Here is a 23,995-nt window from a genome sequence, read left to right as displayed (position 1 = left end):
CTTGGTTATAACAGCAGGGGATTTTAATGAAGTCATGTGTCCAGAGATAGATAGACTGTTAAAGCGTTTAGACAGGCCACCCCCGCAACACACCAGGCTCAGCAGAATGATTCAAGCACTAGAGTTGCTGGATATCTGGCGAGTCACAAACCCAGCCAAAAAGCTATACTCCTGCACACAGTTGCCCAACAGGCGCTCTCTAGGATAGACCTGGCCTTTGTGAATGCTGCTGCGGTTCCTCACATCACATTTACCTGCTATCTCCCTAGAGGTATATCTGACCACGCCGCCCTCCAAATTAAGCTCACTACACTACATAAGCCGGGTAGACCTCGCCTCACTATACATCCAGTGTGGTTGAACATTCTGGACAACCAAAAGGATGTAGAAGTTGTAATAAAGGAATTCCTGGAACAAAATTCAGAAATCCCTAGAATTCTACCTATTTGGGACTCCCTTAAGATATATATTCGAAATTGCATAGCTGCAGCAAATCCGCTCGGGTTTTTTACGCTTATTTATTATTACATTTTCCCGAAAATTTGCTTTGCGGGAAAAAGTCAGATTTTCACCAATTTTTTGGACTTCTTCATCCGATTTTCGCTATTTTTTCGTAATTTTTTTTCGTAATTTTCACCCGAAAACTCTGAAAACTTTGGGGTATTGCCCGAAACCCAGCCCACATCAAAAATTCATTGGGACTTCTCCCATTGACTTATAGATGCAACCTCGACAGATGCTGGATTTTCAGATTCAAACTTTTCCATCCACAGGGTTTAATACATTCCAAAAAATTAGTGATATTTTTAAAAGTTAGATTTTATAAAAAAAAACACACAAATGTTTCGTGATTTTTGCATTCGGAGTTTAGTAAATAACCCCCTATGTGTCTCATGCTTCCACCCCTCATAAACACAGCTATGACTGAAAGGGAGTGCAGAGACCTTCAGCAATTTGCAGAAACTACCAAGTGAAAATGGCAGATTGAGATTGTGGAGACTGCTGTCTTTAAAGTAAATTACCCCCAGCAGTGAAAAATATACAATAAATATATATATATATATATATATATATATATATATATGTATATGTATGTATATATATATGTATATATATATATATTTTATAATGTGTGTGATTTATGTTGTTGTGACAGCTTACACTCAAGAAAAATAACTAGTTTGTTTCACATACCATTCTATGTGTGATTTATCCCTCTCTTGCTTTGGCACGTAACAATCACACAATTATTAGATGTTCCAGATGAATCATAATCTGTCCTCTAGCAAGTCCCACCACAATGTCCTTTTATTAAAATGTTGTAAATATATGTAGTTAAGAATAAAGGCTGCTTTGTGTGCATCGTTGTAAGTTTAATGTTGTGTGTGTGTCTCGTGAGATCTAATTTATGGATACTAGTCTTGTTTAGACCAGAAGTCACAGCGTTGCCCTTGAGACCTCAGAATGCAGAGCTTGTGGCAGAGGAATGGAAGATATTGGACTATACAGTTCAGCAGGGGTTTCTATAGGTGATGCTCTATCGTATCATAGCCTACTGTACGTTAGTGAAGTGTCTGTAGAGCAAAAGGCCTTGTTTTTATTTTAGGGTGTTGTCACACGTGGCTACTTGGGGAGATTAGTCGCCCAGCAACAAATTGCCTCTTCTTTGGGCGACTAATCTTCCCGAAATGCCTTCCTGCCGGCTAGAATGTAAATCACCGGCTGGATGGCACTCAGATTGCTTTGGCTTTCTGAAGTCGCCCGAAGATTCCTTGTGAGGCATCTTCTGAAAGCAAATCGATCCGAGTGCCATTCCGTCAGCGATTTACATTCTAGCCGACGTGGCTAATCTCCCCAAGTAGCCATATGTGCCACCACCCTTAGCCTACAATTTTGAGAGGTAATGAAACTATTTTGTTCCATGGTCAAAATTATACTGTTTATAGGCTTTTCCTAGTTTTCACAGACTCAGGAAATGCCAGTGTAAAGCAATATACCAACATACTTTAGTGACTTACCACCATCTACTGTGGAAGAAGAAATTTGTACACAACTGAGTTTGTCTCATACTGAATCCCTCTAAACAGCAGCCTTGTTTATAATTTGTATTGCACCTACACAGTTATATTTCAAAACAGAGTTTATGGCGAACGTGCAGCTCTGCCCCCTTGAGGTACACAGATTTCCAAAGAGATTTCTGAAGATTAGTAAAAGATGTTCTTGCCACTTGGAAACAACTAAACACACACATTTGTTTGAGTTTTTAGGAGTCTGTGAAGAAGGTTCCTATTAGAAAGATGATCTGCTCAAACCAGGATTTCATGTTTGTGGGTTGAGTAATGCTACTGTAGATAAAACTTAAGGTGATTGTTCAGTGAGATGAGATCAACATTGCTATATGACCAGGCAGCCTGCAAAGTGTTGTTTATTTGGCTGTTAGAAAGTCTCCAACAGATGGTTTCTACCCACACACAAATGAAACTCTGACTCACCCTCTGATCTCTCACTCATAAAAACCTATGAAATGAAGCAGAGGTCAGTGCAGGGTTACAGCTTTGTTTTCTTTCTAATACCTACATATCTGCGTGCCTCAGTAATGTGCCATTAAATTCCCTATTTAAAGCTGATCTCCTCCATGAGTGTTGCCCAACCTGGCACTTATAGAGCACCTTCTTTGATTTATTAGTTATTCTGCTATCTGCCTAGTTTTTGACCTTATTTCTACTGATTTGCTGCTTGCCCTGACACTTGCCCTTGATACAGACTCAGACAATTGCTGCCTTCCCTGAGCTCTGGTCTGGATAATGATTGTCCATCCTGCATTGTGTCTGGAAGCCTGGTCTTCTGCTTTCCTGGTCCTCTGCAGTGTCTCACCTGTATGAGTTTAATCTCTGTAAGTCACTGCAGAAAGCCTGGAGCTCCTAAATGGCATCACCACCAACACCAGCACTTGCAGAGATCTTCCTCATTTCAGTGGGGGTCAATGAAAGCCCTATCATAGGTCCATCCAGAGTAGTTTTGAACAGTGGGGTAACTAGAGTGAGCCGTGTCCCCCTGCAAAAAAATCTTCAGAGAGGCCCAGTGCACTCTGATCCCCATCCTCCCACCCACTTCCTGCCTCCTCCCATCCACTTCCCGCCTCCTCCCATCTTATGCCCAGATAACGCTCACTCCCCACCCAGACTCCACCCACTCCCCACATACTCCGCCCACTATCTGGCCCGTGCTCTGCTTCCCTGCTGCAGGTAAGAGAGCGGCTGGGATTTCTTGTTGGCTATAGAGGAAGCAAACCTGCTTCCTCTATAATTACGTTACTTTGAGCTGGTGAACCATGAGCTAAACTGGCACTTTATTTGTTTTCTTCGATGAGAAATTGTATTTGAGTAATGCAGTGTTTTACATCAGGATTGGCGCAAGGAGCTGTGTATCCTTTATTTGCAGGAATATAATGCAAATGAATAGAACACCTCCAGCTAATTTGTAGCATCTTTGAATATTGTAGGTGTAGGGTATCCTAAAAATGATTGTATATCATACTTAATCGTTGTGTTCCTATTATACTGAATCACTGTGTTGCTTGCCTAGCTTCTGCTAGTTGCACAGTTCATTGTACTAGGCCTGTTTAGCTTTTTATTAGACAAGGAGCTGGTATTAATGTCTCTAGTAAAAGGGGTTGTTCACCTTTAAATTAACTTTTAGTATGATGTAGAGAGTGATATTCTGAAACAGTTTGTAATTAGTTTTCATTTTGTATTATTTGTGGTTTTTAAATTATTTAGCTTTTCATTCAGCAGTTTGCAATTTCAGCTATATGGTTGCTAGGGTCCAAATTACCCTAGCAACCATGCACTGACTTGACTAAGAGACTGGAATATGAATAGGAGAGGATGGCGTTGCAGCCATGAGTAATACAAAGTAGCAATGACAAGAAATGTGTAGGGTTAGTTCACACGAGGAGATTCGGGGAGATTTTGTTGCATGGCGACTAATCGCCTCGTCTTCTGAGCGACAATCTCCCCGAACCGAAAACGTGTTTTCCTGTGCATTAGCGCTGAGGCAGTTCGGTTAGGTGAACTAACCCTTATAGAGCATTTGTTTTTTTACATGGGGTAAGTGGCCCTCATTGGAAAGCATCAGAAGAAGAAGGTAAATTATTTAAATAACTATAAAAAAAGAAAAACGGAAGGCCAATTGTAAATCTGCTTAAAATTAGCCACTCGATAACATACTAAAAGATAACGTAAATGTGAACCACTCCTTTAAGTGCAGATGACAGTTCTTCCTCCGTAAGTGAAGGAAATATAGCTTTTTTATTATTCTGCACCCTATGTTTTCCCTCCTTAATAACTTTGTCATTGTCAAGTGATAATTTAAGTGATATTAAGTGACTATATAATCTGTCTGTAAGATTTAATTTAGATAATTTTTAGTTATATTGGTTTGACTCTGCTTAATTAATTATTTAATTATTAATACAAATCTGTAATTAAGAGAATGTGGAAACTGTGTGTGTGCCAAGATTAGGCCAATCCAAAATGAAAAGGTACTGTTGCATTGTTGTCTTGGTGAAATTTGTCTTGCTGCAGTCTGGAAAGAAACTGGGCTTTAGTTGTTTTTGGAAGTTTGTCATCCACCTCTTCTTTATATTCTAGCAGACTGGAGACATTGTGAATTGGATGGAAATACACAGTTTATAAATAGTGTCATGTGATGGCAGGGGAAGTGACTGAAGGAAGCTATGTGTGCATTGGCTGGCCAATACTCTCATTCCAGGCTAGGTTTGGGAAGATATTTGAAGTTAATTAACTGCAGCAGAGAGAACTTGTTAGGCAAAGCACTAGCACTAACTCATTCCCTCCTGAATGCAATTTCGAGTATCTGGTTGCTTGAAGAGACCATTAAAGGGGCGGTTCACCTTAACTTAGTTAAGTTAACTTTTAGTATGTTAAAGTGGTAAGTTGCTGAAACTGCAAACTGGAGACCTGCTGCTGGATAAAAAGCTAAATAGCTAAAATAAACATATAATAAAAAATCAAAATCAACTGCAAATCGTCTCAGAATATCTACTGTATACAAGAGGTGGCTAATCTATTGGCAATAAACTGCTTTAGTAGCTTTTCTTCTCCTTTAAACTGTTTTGTTATTTCGTCTTGTTTATGAAACCCTACATTCGCCTTACCACGGCTTGCAGTGTCAGAGCTGCCGTTTATAGTTAGTCCAGGTTATTCAGCGTATAGGCTCCTATCTGCCAGTGACACCTTAGTGGCTAAGCCTGACAGATAACGCTAACGCTCTTCCCTCGCCTGTGTGGGTTTCCTGAGGTTACTCTGATTTCCTCCCACACTCTAGGAATATACAGTTATTTCATTCTGGATAAAATTGACCATATTGTGTGTGTATACATGTGATAGAGTTTAGATTGTAAGCTCCACTTGGGCAGAGACTGATGTGAGGAATGTATAACCTCTGTAAAGCACTGTGGAATATGTCTGTGCTAAATAAAGAAAGAGAAATACATTATAAAAACAGTATTCTGAACAAAGTCTACACTAGTTCATTACCTTGTAACAACCATCCATATTTTAACACTCCAAAAGTCTGGACATACTACTAATCTACCCTGGCTTCAACTCCGTAAAATACCCATCATTTGTTGGGTAGGAACTCCTCCCTTTTGTACCCATAATATTCTACAACCCCAAAAGAATAATCTGATGTTGTACATTCATATATTTCCTTCCATTATTTTAACTGCAATAGATTAATGAAATATAGTAACTGGTTGCTATAGGTTACTGCACTGGGGCAAAACTGTGCCCGTACTACTGAGTAGGGGGGAATGTAATAAAATTTGCAAATAAAAATTCACTTTCCAATGTAATATTCTGCATTAGGCTTTTATTGCATTGCGTATTTTTATTGCGCATTGCAGACCTTTAACCCCTGCTTGAAGGTGGCGTAACTGCTGCCTACCCCAGTCCGGTCTGGAGTCCTGTCCTCTGTGCGACTGCGGCACCTAAACAGCTGTCAGCGCGCATGCGCCATGATGTGACTGTCAGAGCACATGCACAGTGATACCCCTGTCAGCGTGAATGCGCCGTGACTTGGCTGTCAGCGCGCTCGTATACACTCACTTAGTGGAGGGGGCAACACGACTGGTCCCGTTGCCTGGGGTGCCTGGCCAAACTGTCCCGGCCCTGATCAAGATATATAACACAGAGTCTGCCACATATATATGAGGATATTAAACTTAACCATGATTCCTCAGTGACTTATAATATCCTTGCATTTTACAATAGGGGGTACAGGTATGGGACCTGTTATTCAGAATGCTCAGGACCTGGGGTATTTTGGATAACAGATCTTTCTGTAATTTAGATCTTCATACCTTACCTCTACTAGAAAATAATGTAAACATTAAATAAACCCAATAGGCTGGTTTTGGCTCCAATAAGGATTAATTATATCTTAGTTGGGATCAAGTACAAGCTACTGTTTTATTATTACAGAGAAAATTTTGGATTATTTGGATAAAATGGAGTCAGCCTTTCCGTTCTTCTAAGCTTCCTGGATAATAGGTTTCCTTATAACGGACCCCATACCTGTACTATATATATTCATTCTCTATCTCTATTTATATCTATATCTATATATATAGTAATTTTTTGTAAACTAAATAAGCTATGCATTGTTTTTTTTATTAGTAAAAATGTAAGGGGAAATGTAAAATAAATGACAAACAAACATTTTCCCTTAAAAACAAAATATGCATATTCCTAAAATATCTTTTCTGCCTTAAAAGGAAACTGTAATTATATATGCATAACAAAGGTATGGCCTTGTGGCAGAAACATGACAGCACACAATACTAATTGTAGCACTGCTTTCCTTTCTACATCTTATGCAATCATAAATTGTCAATAAAAAAAGTAAACGCAGGAATTAAAGCTCATTAAATTTCTTTTTTCTTAGGGTTATCTGTAAAAAAGAAAAAAACCCTAGATATGTAGGGACTGAGTTCGTGCAATGCAGAAACCATGACCCCACAACTGATTTGTAAAATGTTCCTCTGGGGCAATTTGTACAAAGTTCAAACACTGAGAATATTATTGAGCACATTGTGTTGGGTTTGTTTACAACTGTAACTCTAGGCTTAGCTGGTAAAGAAATACATTCATTTTCTAGCGCATGTGCAACTTCTTAAACAAAGCAGCCAATAATGTAACAGCCTGCAAAATATCACATGGGAAGCTAAAATATACCACTTAAGAACCTATAAATGAGTCCTGCTATTAGAAATAGAAATGATCACGACATGTATAGAGAAATATGCATGACTGGAACAGGATGGAGCAGCAAGAAATTAAAATGAAATTAGCAGATAAGAAAATGTAAAAAACGGGATATTACTTGATTGATATCACATCTTGCCGCACAGTCTATTACGTAAAAAAAATCTCCCTGTTTGAAAACCTGATCTAAAAATGCAAAGCAGTGCAGTGGAGTTCCCAGGCGCCATTCTTTTTTCTAGCCTTTGGGTCTGTTCAGTGACATGGACCCTGCAGACGCATGCACAGTTGAAGCGGATTCCTAACTAGCTCCAATTGCACCTGCAGGCTACATGTCAGCGGTGAGACACTAAGGGACATATTTATTATGCTGCATAGAATTAAATATGCAGGAAAACAGTGTAAAAAGCTGTGAAAATACATGGCGAATTTATAAAGGAAGGTTTACATCATGTGAACACCAGGCTTGCCAAAGTTATTTTACATTGCTTATTATTCCGCTGTTTTTATACAGCATAATAAAAATGCCCCTAAGTGTATTTTAATGGACAGAAGATGGCGCCTGGGTACTCCGCTGTGCTAATCTTCTTTTTTATCTCAGGTTTTCAAATAGGAGCACCATTCTACAAAATAGTTGAGCTCAAGTACAGTTTTCTTATTATGGGGAAAAAGGAAATCATTTTTAAAAATTAGCATTATTTTATGAAAGTGGAGTCTATGGGAGATGTCCTTCCAGTAATTTGAAGCTTTCTGGATAACGGGTTTCCAGATAACAGATCCTATACATGTACTACATTGTACTGCTACTGCTACTCCTACTACTCTAACAACAATAAAAATAATCGTGAAATCCTTTAATTGCTGTGCAACATAGTATCTATGGTGATTGCCTAAAAAGACCATAGTGCTGGCACCATAAATTCTATGTTTCCAGTCTGCTTCGAGTCATGATGTTTACCATATGTTGTTTACATGGCAATATGTGGTATGAATCAAAGAGCTAGCTCTGAAAGGATTAAATCGGAACATCAGCAACATCCAACAGGAAGTAAGAATCTTCTGAACCCCCTAGAAACTTTGGAACATTTGGAGTGAGAAAAAATTGTGGGCGCTGGCGAATTTTTTCAAAGTTTCGCAAATTTACTGGGGTTTTCTGGATAACGGATCTTTCTGTGATTTGGATCTTCATACCTTCAGTCTACTTGAAAATCATGTCAACATTAAATAAACCTGAAAGGCTGATTTTGCTTCCAATAAGTATTTATTATATATTAGTTTGGACTGAGTACATGGTGTTATTTTATTATCACAGAGAAAAAGGACATCATTTTTAAAATTTTGGATCATTTGGATAAAATGGAGTCTATGGGAGACAGCCTTCCCATTTAACGAAACTCTTTCTTTGTAGTTAATTTGTTGTCCCTGTTCATAATTGTATTTGCATTGGAGAGCCTCACTGCCCAACAGTACCAGTCAGTCCGTGCTGTAGGTTAATGGCCAACTCGGCTTTCTCTCTTTTTTTCTTTTTTGGAATATTGTTTTACTGGCGGAGCACACATTGACTGATAACCATACTACATGATTGGAAATGATCAAATTGTATTAAATTGACCTAAGTAATGTGTACTGCCAGCTTTATAGTGAAATCAACCTGGATTGCCCAACTACCAGATTATATACTTTTGCAGAAGGGAAATAATTGCAATGAATAGTAGAACATCTACAAATCTAAAAGAAAATCAAAAATAATAGTTTAATATAATATCAGTTTTATTAAATATTTACCAGAGTTTTGTGGCTTTTATTACTTCGTCAGTGTCCCTTGTAACATTTTAATTTATGATAAAAAAAATGAATTGAGTAAAAGAAAGAAGTAACAAATGTTCAAACGTGGTGAGGAAATTTGGAGGCTTAACTGTTCTAAAAGCTGGAAATAATGAGCGGGTACAAACAAATTAGAAGGTGTTGCCTCTGCAATATGTCTCTCAAAGCAAGACAAGATCATCTGAATTGCCCTCCCACAGGAGAGACTATACTGAAAATAGCACCAAACATTCCATGATGTTAAATGTAAGGAGGACTATTGTGGTGTGTTAAACAATTCACTGGGGTGTGTTACTAGAAAATGGCTTATTTAAATAGGACAAAATAGAGAGGTGACTGTTGTTCTGTTACATTGCAAATACACACATTTCAGTTTTAAGTCTAAAGGGATTTAGAATATGGAGTTAAATTATAATTTTAGCACCCCTAGGACAGAGAATTAAGTTGGCCATATATGATAAGATTTTGTACCATTAAATTGTCATTTTCAGGACTGTCCAATAAAGTTATATTATTGTAGGGTTGTTCATTAGTGATGCATTAATTGAACCAATGTTATGGATGTATACTCTTTTGACAACAATGGATACAATGTTGCAAAATCCGTGTGTGTTTACTGGTGGTGCTCAATCTGGGAACCTTGCTGCAAACCTTGGTTTTAACATTGTTTTGTTCATTTTAATGAGGCTGTTAAAGAAGAATGTGAATATAAAGAATATAAAGATTCACTAATGTCCTACATGAAAAAATTCAGAGCCCCCCCCACACTTCCTCTGCTGCTGGATACTTTCCTATTAAATCCAGCAGCATAGGTGGGGTGTCCTAGAAGTGGAAGTGAAATCACACGCATGCATACAATGTTGCATATGAATTGTGTGAGAATCCGGTTTGTGATTTGGAAAAAAGCTTGTTTTGGGTGGTACAGGATGGTTTCAAGGACAAGGAAAGTCTAAAATATAATAAGGCTAGAAAATATGTATTTTGTATACTAAACATAAACATGAATTTACTGCACCACAAAGCCTAATTGAACAAATGATTTATGCTTTCAAAGTTGGCCACAGGGGGTCAGTATCTTGTAACTATGTTATACATCTTTGAAAGACAAGACTGTGCACATGCTCAGTGAGGTCTGGGCTGCTTAGGGATCGTCATAAATTATCAAAACAGCAATTAAAATAATATCTTGCGATAAGCCGATACAGCAAGACTGATTAATAATCAGAATAGACAGACTGCACTGGGTCCTGTGTTGTCATGTAATCTAATGTGGATTTTATAGTTTTTGTATTGTTTAAAGGACATGTAAACACTCATGCATAATCCTGCTCACTCATGCATAATCCCACTCACTCATGCATAATCTGTCATAATCCTGCTCACTCATTTATAAATTATCAGGCAGTTATCTAAAGATTTCAAAGAGGCAGTTCACTGATTAAATTTTTATGGGGTGTTTACATGTCATTTAAACAATACATACATAAACGATACTCACTCATGCATAATCCCACTCACTCATATGCATAATAAGTATATTGGAAATAGATTTATTTTTCATTAAAGAAAGTAAAAATGGGATTTTATTTTTTTGGCTTTCCTTGTCCTTTAAAAAAAATATCAAAATGTTGTCAGGTTTTTGTTATTATTATTTAGACTTTTTGTTGTTGTGCTGTTGTCATAATTAGACTGTTTACAGCTATGTGGTTGCTGTCAGAATGGAAAGTGAATACTAGAGTGCCTGAATAGAAATAAAAGCAATAACAAATAAGAATACAGTTTTCTGGTGTTAGCTTTTCTGGACCAGTTCATCCAAAAAATAGATAGTAACTGTTAAGAGTTTCAGGCCAGAAATAGGCAGGAAGGGAAATAATCTGAAAACCATAAAAATCAACTAACCTTCCCCTTTACAAAATGAGGGTTCTGATCCTTATCTTGCTCCACAATGTTATGATAAGCTGCAAGGAAAAACAGTTTAGCAAAAGGAATTGTATAGAATGTAAAGATGGTGTTACAACCAAACTGTTGTGTTAATGGCACACAGAGCATTTTCAAACATGTTGTCTCCCAAGCCTTCTGTTGCCTGTGGGAGGGGGGCTCAAAATGCAGCGTTGTGGGGTTATGCAATAAAAGATGCAATGTTTGTTACTGGTCTAATTATCAGTAGCATACAATTAGCCGGTAGCATTTAGTTGTCACCACTTTATAAGAAAAAACATATTGGTTGCTATGGGTTACTGCACTTGGGCAAACTTTGTACATTTTAATCCATATAGGGCTAAACATTTTTTTGGCCCCTCTTTATGAAGCTCTAAAATGCTCAACATCTCCCTGAGTACCTTTACCCTTAGTATTATGCAGGTAAGGGTATTAGTCTAAGATCATGTGTTATTGGCCTTTATTTTTTGATCCTTATGGTTATTTGTGTCATATAATCTTTAATTAGTTCTTTACTGTTTCTTAGACAGTAGGAACTATTTATAAAAAAGAAATCACATTTAGTTATGATTTACAACTTTCAACTATATAACAAAACAGGGATTGTTTGTCCAAATATTGCATATGATTCATATATATATATATATATATATATATATAGATAGATAGATAGATATATATGTATATATATATATATATATATATATATATATATATATATAAAGTCTTTGTGTGTATGCACTCTTACCAGATTTTTGATTACTTTGGGTGCGTTGGTCAATTTTGGTTATACAAAAAGATAGAAGGTCTCGCACACCATTTTCCAGTGAATAAAACAGTGTTATTTTATTCTTAGATGCATTTCATTTTATATATATATATATATATATATATATATATATGTAAATATTACTATAAAATATACATAATTACAAATATACCTCTTTAGCTTGAACAAAAAACAGTAGAATAAAAAAACACAATCAATGTGAATGACATATATATACTGTATATATACTGTATATATAAAGGCACAACCTTACAATTTCTACTAGTCAAAATTATTCTGAGATTACTTGCAAGCTCAGACTGGGTGAAATTCTATAATTTCCTATGAGAAGATAAAGAACTGCTATACAAAGTGACAGACGAAGTCAGTATTGTAATATTCAGTGATCAGCAGTTATAACTTAAAATGCTGTGAAAATAATGGGACCACACAAAAATTTACACTGAAATCTATTAACTATCAGTATTAGTAACTAGAAGCTAGTTCACTTCTCTCTGACTTCAATGGAAACGTTTTCAATATTTGTAAATAGGAAATAACAAGGTCAACGGAAACCACTGATGTGCTGTGAAAGTATAAAATTACTACTGGCACCTTATAAATAGAGCCCTTAATGTCATATTTGTGAGTTCTTCGAACATTGCAGACAACTCAATGATGACGCGAGTTACATTTCCCTGGTCCATCAGGAGTCAGCAATTTGCGATACAGCAGGTATAAAAAATATTAGTCTGCGCTAGATAATTAAGAATAAAAAAATAAATTAAAAATATCATTAAACCTATGTGGGTATGAGATCTATTTAACAGCCTCAGAATGTAGGTGCATCTTTATAGCAAAAAGAGTTGCCCTTTAACCTTCAGCCCTACAGTGTGGAGTTTAACGTTATCAGGTTGTTATAGTCCCATTTACTCTAGTACCTTAGTAGAAATAGAAGAGGCTGTTAACACATAAATAAGGAATAAATAATAATAACATTGAAGCCTTAAAATGTAGAATTTTTCTGGTTGTCATGCATCACTTGACACCAGCAACCAGAAAGAATTTTATATTTTGGATTAAAGACAAGCTGCATAATAATATAAAACACTGAAAGCCAAAAAATAGGAAGAGAAAAATGATTCCATTCCTGTTGGTTACACAAGAAGGTTTTGCACTTTTACATGCATTTGTTATCAGATGTAATTTATAGACTTATGGGGTTATCTAATTAAAGACACGGGCAGATTGATCAAAATGTAATTTTAGAGCTTAATAAATAAAAACTCGACCATGTTCTATTCATTCCTATGGGATTTTTAGAATTGTATTTATCAATGGGTGAAAGTTAGAACTCATCATTTGATAAATACGCTTCTGAAAATATCATGCTGTGTAAAAAGTGGAGAGAAACATTATTAGTGCTGTTGCTCATAGCAATCAATAAAATCTTTGCTTTTGTTTTCTAACTGTTGAAATCAGATTGCTGATTGGTTACTCTAGGCAGCATCACCTGGTATGCTTCACTCCACTTTTTTATACAGCATAATAAATAGGCCCCTCAGTTTGCCCAGAGCAGTAACCCATTGCAACCAATCAGCAGGAAGCATTTACTGGTCACCTGTTTAAAAGCAAACATGTTATTGGTTGCTATAGCATACTGCTGCTGGGCAAAATTAGTGTCTTTTATTATATATGGCTTAGGCAACTATGGAAATTTTTCTTGGAACTAATTAGAAATGGAGGATTTTAATAACAAAACACACATTAATACTGAAATAGTCCTGGGTTAGTTATGCCAGTAAACACAAAATAAATACGTATGAGAAACAAAAGTGGATAAAAGTTTTCTTACATTAATACATTAAAAATATGCAGAATTTACAAAAATACTGAGCTCAGATATAGCTTAGCCAGAGAAGACTGCCCTGCAGTTCCTCCTGTGCTCTGACATGTAGCACAGAGCTGTATAATGCACTTTAATTACATGCTGCTTTCTTGAGGGAGTCACATTTGCCTCGGTCTGATTTGAAGGGGTGACGGCCAAAAAGAACTGGTGGTTACTTGTGATCCAATGAGATGCAAGAGAATGCAGTGTGGGCAAGCTTCAATGAGGGATCTGCATACAAGCTACGATATTTGGAGTAAACACAATAAGACTATTTCAGTAGGAACTGAGGCTTCTACAATTTAACTCCTTAGTGCTCAGGATACAGCAAACAACCTTTTATAACAACCATAACTTGAATGATTAAGTGTATCAAAAAGATATCAGCATTTTTTCCATCCACGCAAAGGTCTTGTATGACAAATGCTGCTTGTCTCATGATTAAACAAAAACATTGTGCAGGGGGAAAATTAAAGTAGAAAAAACTATATTCACTAATAATAAGGGGGTTAATTACTAAAACTCAAATTTATCTCATCATTTTATTAAACCAAGCTTGACCAAACTCACATCCACATTTGTAACTTATTTAACAATAAAAATTAAATCAAGCAGAAACTCGAATCATATAAATTTCACTTGATTTTTTCAGGTTATTGCCAAAAAACCCAGAACAGATTAGGAAGAAACCCAGTGCAGACCGCGATATCTTCAAATTGTGAAAGGGACATCTTCTATATTACCTCGGCAGGTTTGAGATGGCAGATTTTCGGATTCAGACTATAAGCAGCTTCAGGGTATAATAATGTTGCTGAGCTTGCTTCTGGTGTGCTTCAGCAAACTGTCTGTTCACCCTTTGATAAATATGCAGCAGATGTGTTCATTATGATGATTCATGATTCTAAAATTAACAGTGATATTTGGCTGATTGTCTTGATAACTCATCAGAACTTAGCCCAACCATACAATGAAAACGTATTATTGGAAGATGGGGAATGCAGAGCTCACATATACCCAAGAGTTGCAATCCACTAACATAAGTACTGTAAAAATCAGTTTTCTCTGATTATTTTATGATTATTGATATAAAACAATCAAAATTCCCAATCACATAGTATTAGAGCAGAGGGACTATAACTTAGTATATCCCACCTTACCTGCCATGTGCTGCTGGATATCTTGTCCAATAATAAGGCATATTTACCAAAAGGAAAATAAAGCTTTCCATTGTTTACCAGAGGGAAATTCTACTGCTCTCTGGCTCTGGCTGAGCTGTGCACCTTGTACCGGATACAAATATTCACTCCTTAAAGGGGATATATAGACAACAAAATAAAATCCAACTTTTACTTTCTTCAGTGAAAAAGAAATCTATCTCCAAAACTTTGATTAAAAAATGTGTACCGTTTTTATAAGAAACCTGATTGTATGCAGTGAAATTTCCCCTTCATTTTACTTGCTCTGACTGCTGCAGATAGGAAACTTCAGACGGTCCTTAACTGCTCTGCAGGGAAACAATCATACTTTCAAATTGCAGGGGGGAGCCCGCCACCTTATTTACCTGACCTCAAGCAGCCGGCGACTGTATAGAGATTTGTATCCGCAGACCCAGTGCAGTCTGCATATTCTGATTATTAATCAGTCTTGCTGTATCGGCTTCTGGCAGATATTATTTGACTTGTGCTGTTGTTTTGATAAGTTATGACCTCCCAACTGAAGCCCAGACCACAATGAGCATGTGCATGGTCTTGGTCTTGCAAAGATGGTTTACAAAGTTACAAGATGACAGCCCCCTGTGGCTAACTTTGAAAGCATAAATCATTAATTTAATTGGGCTTCTGGAGCAGTAAGTTCATGTTTATATTAAGTATACAAAATACAGCATTTCTAGCATTATTCTATTTTAGACTTTAGTTCCCCTTAACTGAATAATGTTCAAGTTAGGGGATAATTAGGGTGTGGGAGAGTGGATGCTTACATGCCTCCCAACACCTGTCCCTCATAAATACAGCAATGCAGAACATAGGCATCCCTGTATTCATTGTGGTGAACACCGTTTTAAGTGCTCCTGGGCAGTGCACTGTACAGAAAACATGGTGGATTGTGCATGTTTTTACATTTTGCATCCTGTGCATTTTACTTAAATATCCCCTTATATTTAAATTTTACTTTAATAAATATGATAATATCCTGTACAACTGAACAGAGACCTGGGAAGTTCCTCTGGTAAACTATGATGATCACAATTTAACTTATTTGATAAATATGCCTTAATATGAAGCAATTTAAGCTTATGTAGCATTATGGGGTGAATGCACTAGTTGGTCAACTTTAGGAATTAAATTTAATGACAGATAAAGGATTTCATGCATTTGGGACTTGGTTACCCTTTTGAGTACAAATTATTGATAAAAAAATAACAGTTCTAGTAACCTATAGTGACCAATCTGCTTGACCTAAAAACAAAATTTGCACTTTACATACCCCCATGTGATATTTCTTACATAATTATGGCTTTTAAGGAAAACTGAATCTCACTAAAAGAGAGACTTATCTACTTACCTATGATTAAGATAAAATATATTATTATGGCTGCCTATTTGAAACAATGTAGTTACCCAGAAGCAACCATTCATACATCTGCTTTTATAATTACAACTGCAGGAAATGGATCAAAGTTAGTTTGTTACAGGTTAGTGAATTGGGGCAAATTTGCATCCTATTATTACCAAAACAGATATTATGTTTTATTTAATATTCAAGCTGGATCCGTTCAAGTTATTTGATAGTGGTCAGCAAACTGTTTAAAGAGAAATGGTTATTTGAACAAATTAACTGCTGTCTGTTCAGTGAGAACCTTTTTGCCCAGAGTTTGTGTAGATTAAGTGCAATTGACATCATGCTGACATCACTGACATTATTAAGGCCTGCAACGAGCAGGACGAGCCTATGCAATTTGAATACATTACCCACAATGAGTTTGAAAAGTGTCCATTTATTTAGCTAAAACAGTCCAGAACTCATATTGCATTCCACTTCTGATGCAAATTAGAGCTGTTTTGCTAAGAGCAATTTATCAATAACATCTTGTAACTTTTCTCTGATCTGGCTTAAATGACTGCTCACAGTACAGCGTGTTCAACTGCTTTTTGGTGTTTATGCATTGTCAGGTACATTAGGCTATGAGCTGTGTGTGAGCCCTGTTATATATTAGTTCTGCCTTGTTGTAGACATGATAAAAAAAATGTGTGTGTTTCCATACTTGTCCATGCACATGGGAAAAGTGTAAAAAGTGTATTGCCGAATATAGGTTTATGTGCATTCAGTCCACATACTGTACCTGCATGGACACAGCATTTTGTCAGGCAGTGCTGCCATCAGAGATCATGGGGCCTTGTACTAAATTAGAAGGGCCTCTGCAATGGGGAGGGGGGCTGGGTTATTACATATTGCCCTCCAGAGCCCTCTGGTGGTGGGCCATGTCAACCCAGTAGAAACAAAAATCATCCCAATTGGAAAGAACTCACAAAACAACTGGATTTACCCTGCTAAATGCTTAATTTGCTCTTCCATTGCAGCATGTGTTAGACATGACCACACTGCTAAATCAGTAGTAAGTTGCATGCAATCTGACACACCTAACAAACTCCACCCACAATCTATCTAAACTCCACCCACAATCTATCTAAACTACAATCTATTTAAACTCCACCTCTTTCCATTTACGTGCACACCACAAATCCAACCATTGCATCTCTTGGTGCCCCCTCAGATAGTGGACCCCTGAATGGACTCCCTGCATCTTCCCCATATGAGGGATGTGGGTGTTCATGTAGCCCTTGCCTAAAACCTGTTAAATGGTACTGAGTGAGAGGGCTGAGTGGAAGACCTATAGCACACCCCCAATAATAGGGGTTATTGTGTATACACAGCGTGTAACTTGTGCGGTCCAAAAATGAATTACATTAAGTACAATCACAGTTGTGTACAGCTGCATCATTCCAGTGCCCTCTTGCACCACTGGATGACAGTTTAAAGGCCTGGTTTGCAAATGTAATTAAAATCTGTCTCACCTATGGGGCAATTATTTCTCTTTAAAGGAGAAGGAAACCCTAAAAATGAATGTGGCTAAAATAGCATATTTTATATAGTAAACTTGTTGCACGAGGCTAAAGTTTCAGCTTGTCAATAGCAGCATTGATCCAGGACTTCAAACTTGTCACAGGGGGTCACCATCTTGGAAAGTGTCTGTGACACTCACATGCTCAGTGGGCTCTGAGCAGCTGTTGAGAAGCTAAGCTTAGGGGTCGTCACTAATTATCCAGCAGAAAATGAGGTTCCCCTGTAATATAAGCTGATGCTACAGGGCTGATTATTAAATTCTGATGTTAATTGCACTGGTTTCTGTGATTTTTTTGCACCAATAGAGAGTTCATAGCAGTGCTGTATGTGCTGTAAGTGCTAACAGAGGCACCTACATCTAACTGAAGCATAAACAGGTCAGGTCAGCTTCAGGAGGTAGGTGCCAATCTACATCAGAGCAGTGGAAAAGAAAATGATACATGATGATTATGATTATTATGGCATATTTATAATGCCTCAGCATATTCTGCAGCGATATACAATAGAAGGCCACATACAATGAACATATAGATTGCATACAAAAATATAACCAGTAGCTGATGCAAGAGGTAAAGCGGACATTGCTCAACTGCTGCAGCTATGCTTGTACAATTCTGTTACTGTCTTATATTCATTTCTAACATCAAACATCAACTTTGTGACTGATGCTTGAACATTATTCTGAAGTATTTGTTGATATTGGGTTGAATTCATGTGACCCTCGACTTTAACAAGGGCCCCAGTCCCTGAACTAGCCACACAGACCCACAGCATGATGGAACCTCCACCAAATTTGACAGTAGGTAGCAGGTGTTTTTCTTCCACCATGCAAAGGGCTTTTTGTTATGACCAAATAACTAAATCTCATCAGTCCAAAGCACTTTGTTCCAAAATGACTGTGGCTTGTCTAAATAAACCTTTGCATACAACAAGCAACTCTGTTTGTGGCGTGAGTACAGAAAGGGCTTCTTTCTCATCACCCTGCCATACAGATGTTTTTGCAAATTGCGCTGAATTGTAGAAAGATGTACAGATCTATCATCTGCAGCGAGATGTTCTTGCAGGTCTTTGGAGGTGATCTTTGGGTTGTCTGTAACCATTCTCACAATCCTCCGCATATGCCGCTCCTGTATTTTTCTTTGTCAGCCAGACCTGGGTTTTACAGCAACTGTGCCTGTGGCCTTCCATTTCCTGATTACATTCCTTACAGATGATACTGACAGTTTAAACCTCTGAGATAGCTTTTTGTAGCCTTCCCTAAACCATGATACTGACCAATCTTTGTTTTCAGATCTTTTGAGATTTGCTTTGAGGATCCCATAAGACATACATACCTATATAGGATCATAGAAATAATATTTGAGTCCCAGCAAAATGCTTTGCATACTGAATATAAGTAGGTCTCTCTATTAACTATAAAGTTGTGTTTTCCATACAGTATCGAACACTTTATAACATGTAAACAGTCAAATACTGGAATAGTTATAATGTGGAACTGTTGCTTTATTGAAAGATACATATTTAAATTTGTGAATGTGTTACTATTTGGAAGGTTACTGTTAAAATTTGCTACAATGAACATTGAGATTAGGTTACTGTTACAATTTGCTACAATTAACACTGAGAGGATATGTGCTCTATGGTCACGTGGTCTCTCCTCCATTGGCATAGGTGAAGTAATGTCCGCTGACCACATGACACCAGTGAACCTATTGGCGCGCTCGTGAGGATGTAAATATCGCGAGAACACGCCGCCATTTGCCTTTGAAAAAGCCTATATTCAGCGAAACGTGCGTCAGGCACTGCAGCTCCGCCGCTCAATCTTTAGCGGTTTAGGATAGGGGAAAGAGAACTGCAACGGTAGCTCTTTAGTGGGAATGAGAAACTCAGGGGGGGGGGTGAACGGAGGAAATCGATATCACGTGGGGGGTTTGGATTCCAATTGCACACACGTATAGCCACTCTGTCAGTATAAGGTGCTGCTTGTTTAGCATCTAGGCGGGAATAGGCCATACAATCTAGGTGCCTCTGAGAGGACACAGTGTTAGTTTAAAACAATCGTGCACACCGTACTGTACAGTTGCTGACTATCTCACCATTAGAACATACAGGGCTACGCTATCCCCACTTACCTACATACTAGATCGAATTTACACCCTTTCTTTTTAATTGTTTTTAAGTGGTTTTATCAATTAATTCCCTCTTACAGTTCATGAATTTTAAGGAGTCAATAAAAGTTATATTTTATCAGGTTTCTCATTCTGGGTCATATGTCGTGGGTCCAATCATGTACCAATGTCCACAATAAGCACCTTGCACTTTAAAAGTTTTTTATTCCACAATGAATTCACAAGATTTTTCACTTCATTAATTCAATTTTATTAATCACAAAGGTTACTTCCACAAATTAACACAATTGATTTTTTTGTATAATCACGATGAATTCGTTTATCACAACGTTCTTGGAAGGCACAATCACAAACACAAATTTGCAAATAGATTGTGCGACGCCATGTACTCCTTTCTTTTTGTCTCTCTCTTTGAGCACTGAAGTAACAACTTGCAGTTGGCCACCTTAAATACCTTTTCTCATGATTGGACATACTTGCCTATGAAGTTCAAGGCTTAACGAGCTAATCCAACCAAATTTTACCCACATTTTTGCACAGCCAGTTTTTCACATTTGATTTAATTTCATACCACTGAATACTGCTTCACTAAAAATCTTTATTCAGAAAACACACCAGTCTTGGGAAATGAAAGACTATTATGCAGGCTGAGAGGGATTCCCAAACAGTACACTGATATATTGTGGTGCAAAAGTCCATTTATACAAATGTCAAAACATTCTGTGAAAGACCAAGGTGCCTATTTATTATTTTATTATTTATATATATAGAGCATTGCACTCTTCAGGTCTTTAGAAAGTGTAATATATATATATACATATATCTATCTATATATATATCTATCTATCTATCTATCTATATATATATATATATATATATATATATATATATATATATATATATATATATATATATATATATACAGATCCGCAATGGTGCACTCCACAATAAGGTAGGTACTCGCCTAGGTGCTGGTAACGAAATTGCATACAGTACTTGAAAAAAAGACCGCACTCACAGGACTTTTGCAAGAAAATAAGCCCCCATGGGCTGTGACATTTATTCCTCAACGTTTCGGCTAGTACACTCTACACCTCCTGAGGACGGCTAGAGTGTACTAGCCGAAACGTTGAGGAATAAATGTCACAGCCCATGGGGGCTTATTTTCTTGCGAAAGTCCTGTGAGTGCGGTCTTTTTTTCAAGTACTATATATATATATATATATATATATATATATATATATATATATATATATATATATATATATATATATATATATATATATATATATACTGTATATAAGCCATTAAAATAAGGACACCATGGATGAATTGTATTGGACAGTAAACTGTTATATTATGGTGCAAAAGTCCATTTATTCAAATGTTAAAACATTCTGTGAAAGACAAAGTTGCCTATTTATTAAAGCTTGATTTTTTGTTGTTTTTAAAGGGTAAAACCCAAATTTCCTCATCTCATCTGTACTGCCTGTTGGAGAGTTAAAACTTGAAGCATGTGACAGTGGCCCAGCAGCAGGAGATGCAACAGCTGCTGTTGTATTTCGTTTTTTGATGACATTTTGTCTATTCAGGGCAACTTCATTCAAATTAAACAGAACACTCTGAATATCATAATGTGCAAAACTTTTGGAGCAAGTCCAAAGTCTGATGCTATCAGCAGAATGGCTATCTTCTATATCTGAAGACTTTCCTTATTCTCCTTCACCTTTGGTATTACTCATCTTGCAAAAAATGGAAGAGTCTCCAGTCTCTGATTTGGAACATCTTTTAAGTGGTTTGTCTCTATACTTGAAAGCCCTATTCCCCACCCTCTGACCATCTATAGCATCCAATGAAAAGCCAGATCCATTACTCAAAAGTAGTTAATGGTCCGTGGGCACGGTGATCAGATTTCTCATTTTGTATCCCTTTAATAAATCAAATGAACTCTCCCCTGAAGTTCCCTTATCAATTGATGAGGTACTACCATATACTTTATGTAATGAAGGGCCCGATTAAAAAGTTGGCGACATTCACTTGCAATATCACTATTACTCCGTTGCCTTATCTTGAGAAGAACTTTTCTTGTTGAGCTAGTGCTGGAAAAACCTTCAGCCTGTTTACTTTTGTTTTTGAGGGTATTCTGGATACTCTTCACCATAGTAGAATCACTCGAATTCATGACTCGAGCATCCTGACTAGTCCTGCTCACTTCTTTCAAATTTTATTTCCTAAGTGGTCAATCTGCAATTCATGCCCTTACCCCCATTTTAGGAACACCTGGAGTAGCAGATATATGATGGGAACTTTCACTACGTGGTGGCCTAACAAGAGACCTTGCATATGAACCTAAGCTACCATTCTGTGACCTGCAATGCCGCATATCATTTTAACAAGCTTTTTGTGGTCCACCTGGTACAGAAGTTTGGATTCCACTTGCAACTGACTTCTCAGTCTGGGACCTTTTCAAACTAATTATGATCTGAAAATAGACTAGACTAATAGACTTACTTAAAAGCTTCCAGAATAAAACACGCCCATGTTTGTTCTGTGGATAATTTCACTCCAGAAATTGCCCTGTTATTGAAGATAGGAGGAAGGAAAAAAAGTATTTTTTCTTAGTAACTTGCATGGAATGTATCAGCTGCTGTCTTCATTTTATTTGTGTTTTCCAGAAAGACTTCCTTTGTGTGGTTTCTGAATCCACATTTGTCAGGCCATCCAAGCAGTGCTTCTAGTGCAACTGCTATCAGAAGATGTTAATGGATGATGTTCTCTTTGATAATCACTGAGCCGGCTTTGCATCTGGCTTTGCATCTCACTCATCTGTGCAAAAGACCATTACTGACTCTGGGATTGTGTTACGGCTCCTCCTGCAGGCAGCAGTCACAGACCCTCATTGTCCGCACATAAATCTAAAACAGGCAGCTTCCAGAGCCCGCATAAATCCCCCGCCTCTTCTACTCACCACTGTCTGTGAACATCCCCACTGCAACAGAGACGTTCTCCACCCAGTCCCTCCTCTTACCCAAGTTAAGAATAAAGCTACTCCCTGCCTGCTCTTGCTCAGCCTCAGTTCACCTTTGTTTCGACCAATCATTTTGTTGGGATTTGCATATGCCAGGATTCTGCCATTCCAGGACCACAATCACAATGTGAATTTGGATCTCTGCTCCAGGTGCCTGAAATGTTCCCGTGTTTATTACATAATTCAGGAGTACCCATACTTTACTAATGCTGGGTCTACTTTTAGTGATGTTGTCTCATTATGATCTACATCCATAAAAGCATTGTTAGCATTCTGATTCATGGAAAATATGACTTAATTATGATATTGAATTATGAGAGAATTGATATTTCTATATTTAACAAATAATATTTCTCATGTAACCTTAACATAAATATCTGAATGAAAAGCATAAAACAGGAGGGTGATTTAGGCTGTTTGTTGACAGTGTCCTGAGATCTACTGATCAACACCTACAGGTCTACTGTTAGATCCCGATCTACTTTTTGGGAACCCCTGACATAATCAATTAGTGGGTGACTTCAAATATCCCCTGCCTTCCCGTTACTGGAACTGCAGAAGAGCTTTTGGGGGTGTTTTGCTTGGCTTCCATACTTTCTCTTAAGCAACACACCAGCTCTCATTGTAGGTGACTTAAATGTTCCCATTGATAACTGCTTGACAACTTCATCTAGTCTCCGTCAGTGGATTGATTCACCTACCCACATTGATGTCATGCTCTTGATCTTTTATTCTGTCAGTTGTGTCACCATTCCAACCTTACTAACTCCCCCTTCCCCCTATCCGACCAACACCTACTTTCCTTTCAGATAACACTTTCACCTGTGCTGTCACAACCATCTCTCTCCTACCACACATACAGAAAACTAAAAATATTTGATCCACAACAATTATCAACAGTAGCAGCACAGAGGATCTCTCACATTAACAACCTTTCCTGTCCAAATATGGCAGCTTCTCTCTATAACGATGCTCTTTCAACAGCTCTTTGACTCCCTTGCTCCTTCT

General features: G+C 37.4%; 1 long non-coding RNA gene across 1 annotated transcript in view; it reads left to right on the top strand.

The window, feature by feature from the left end:
• Nucleotides 1-23,149, top strand: part of LOC121403054 — a 37,954-nt gene extending 14,805 nt beyond the window's left edge. The window contains exon 3 of the long non-coding RNA XR_005967012.1: nucleotides 21,413-23,149. This is a non-coding gene — a long non-coding RNA (uncharacterized LOC121403054). The remainder of the gene's footprint in view (nucleotides 1-21,412) is intronic.
• The last annotated feature ends 846 nt before the right edge of the window (nucleotides 23,150-23,995 follow it).

This window comes from Xenopus laevis, chromosome 4L (genome assembly GCF_017654675.1).
Source record: "Xenopus laevis strain J_2021 chromosome 4L, Xenopus_laevis_v10.1, whole genome shotgun sequence".
In the NCBI taxonomy this organism is placed as follows: domain Eukaryota; kingdom Metazoa; phylum Chordata; class Amphibia; order Anura; family Pipidae; genus Xenopus; species Xenopus laevis.
Note: the sequence above shows the minus strand (reverse complement) of the source record. Positions and strands in the feature narration are given on the sequence as shown.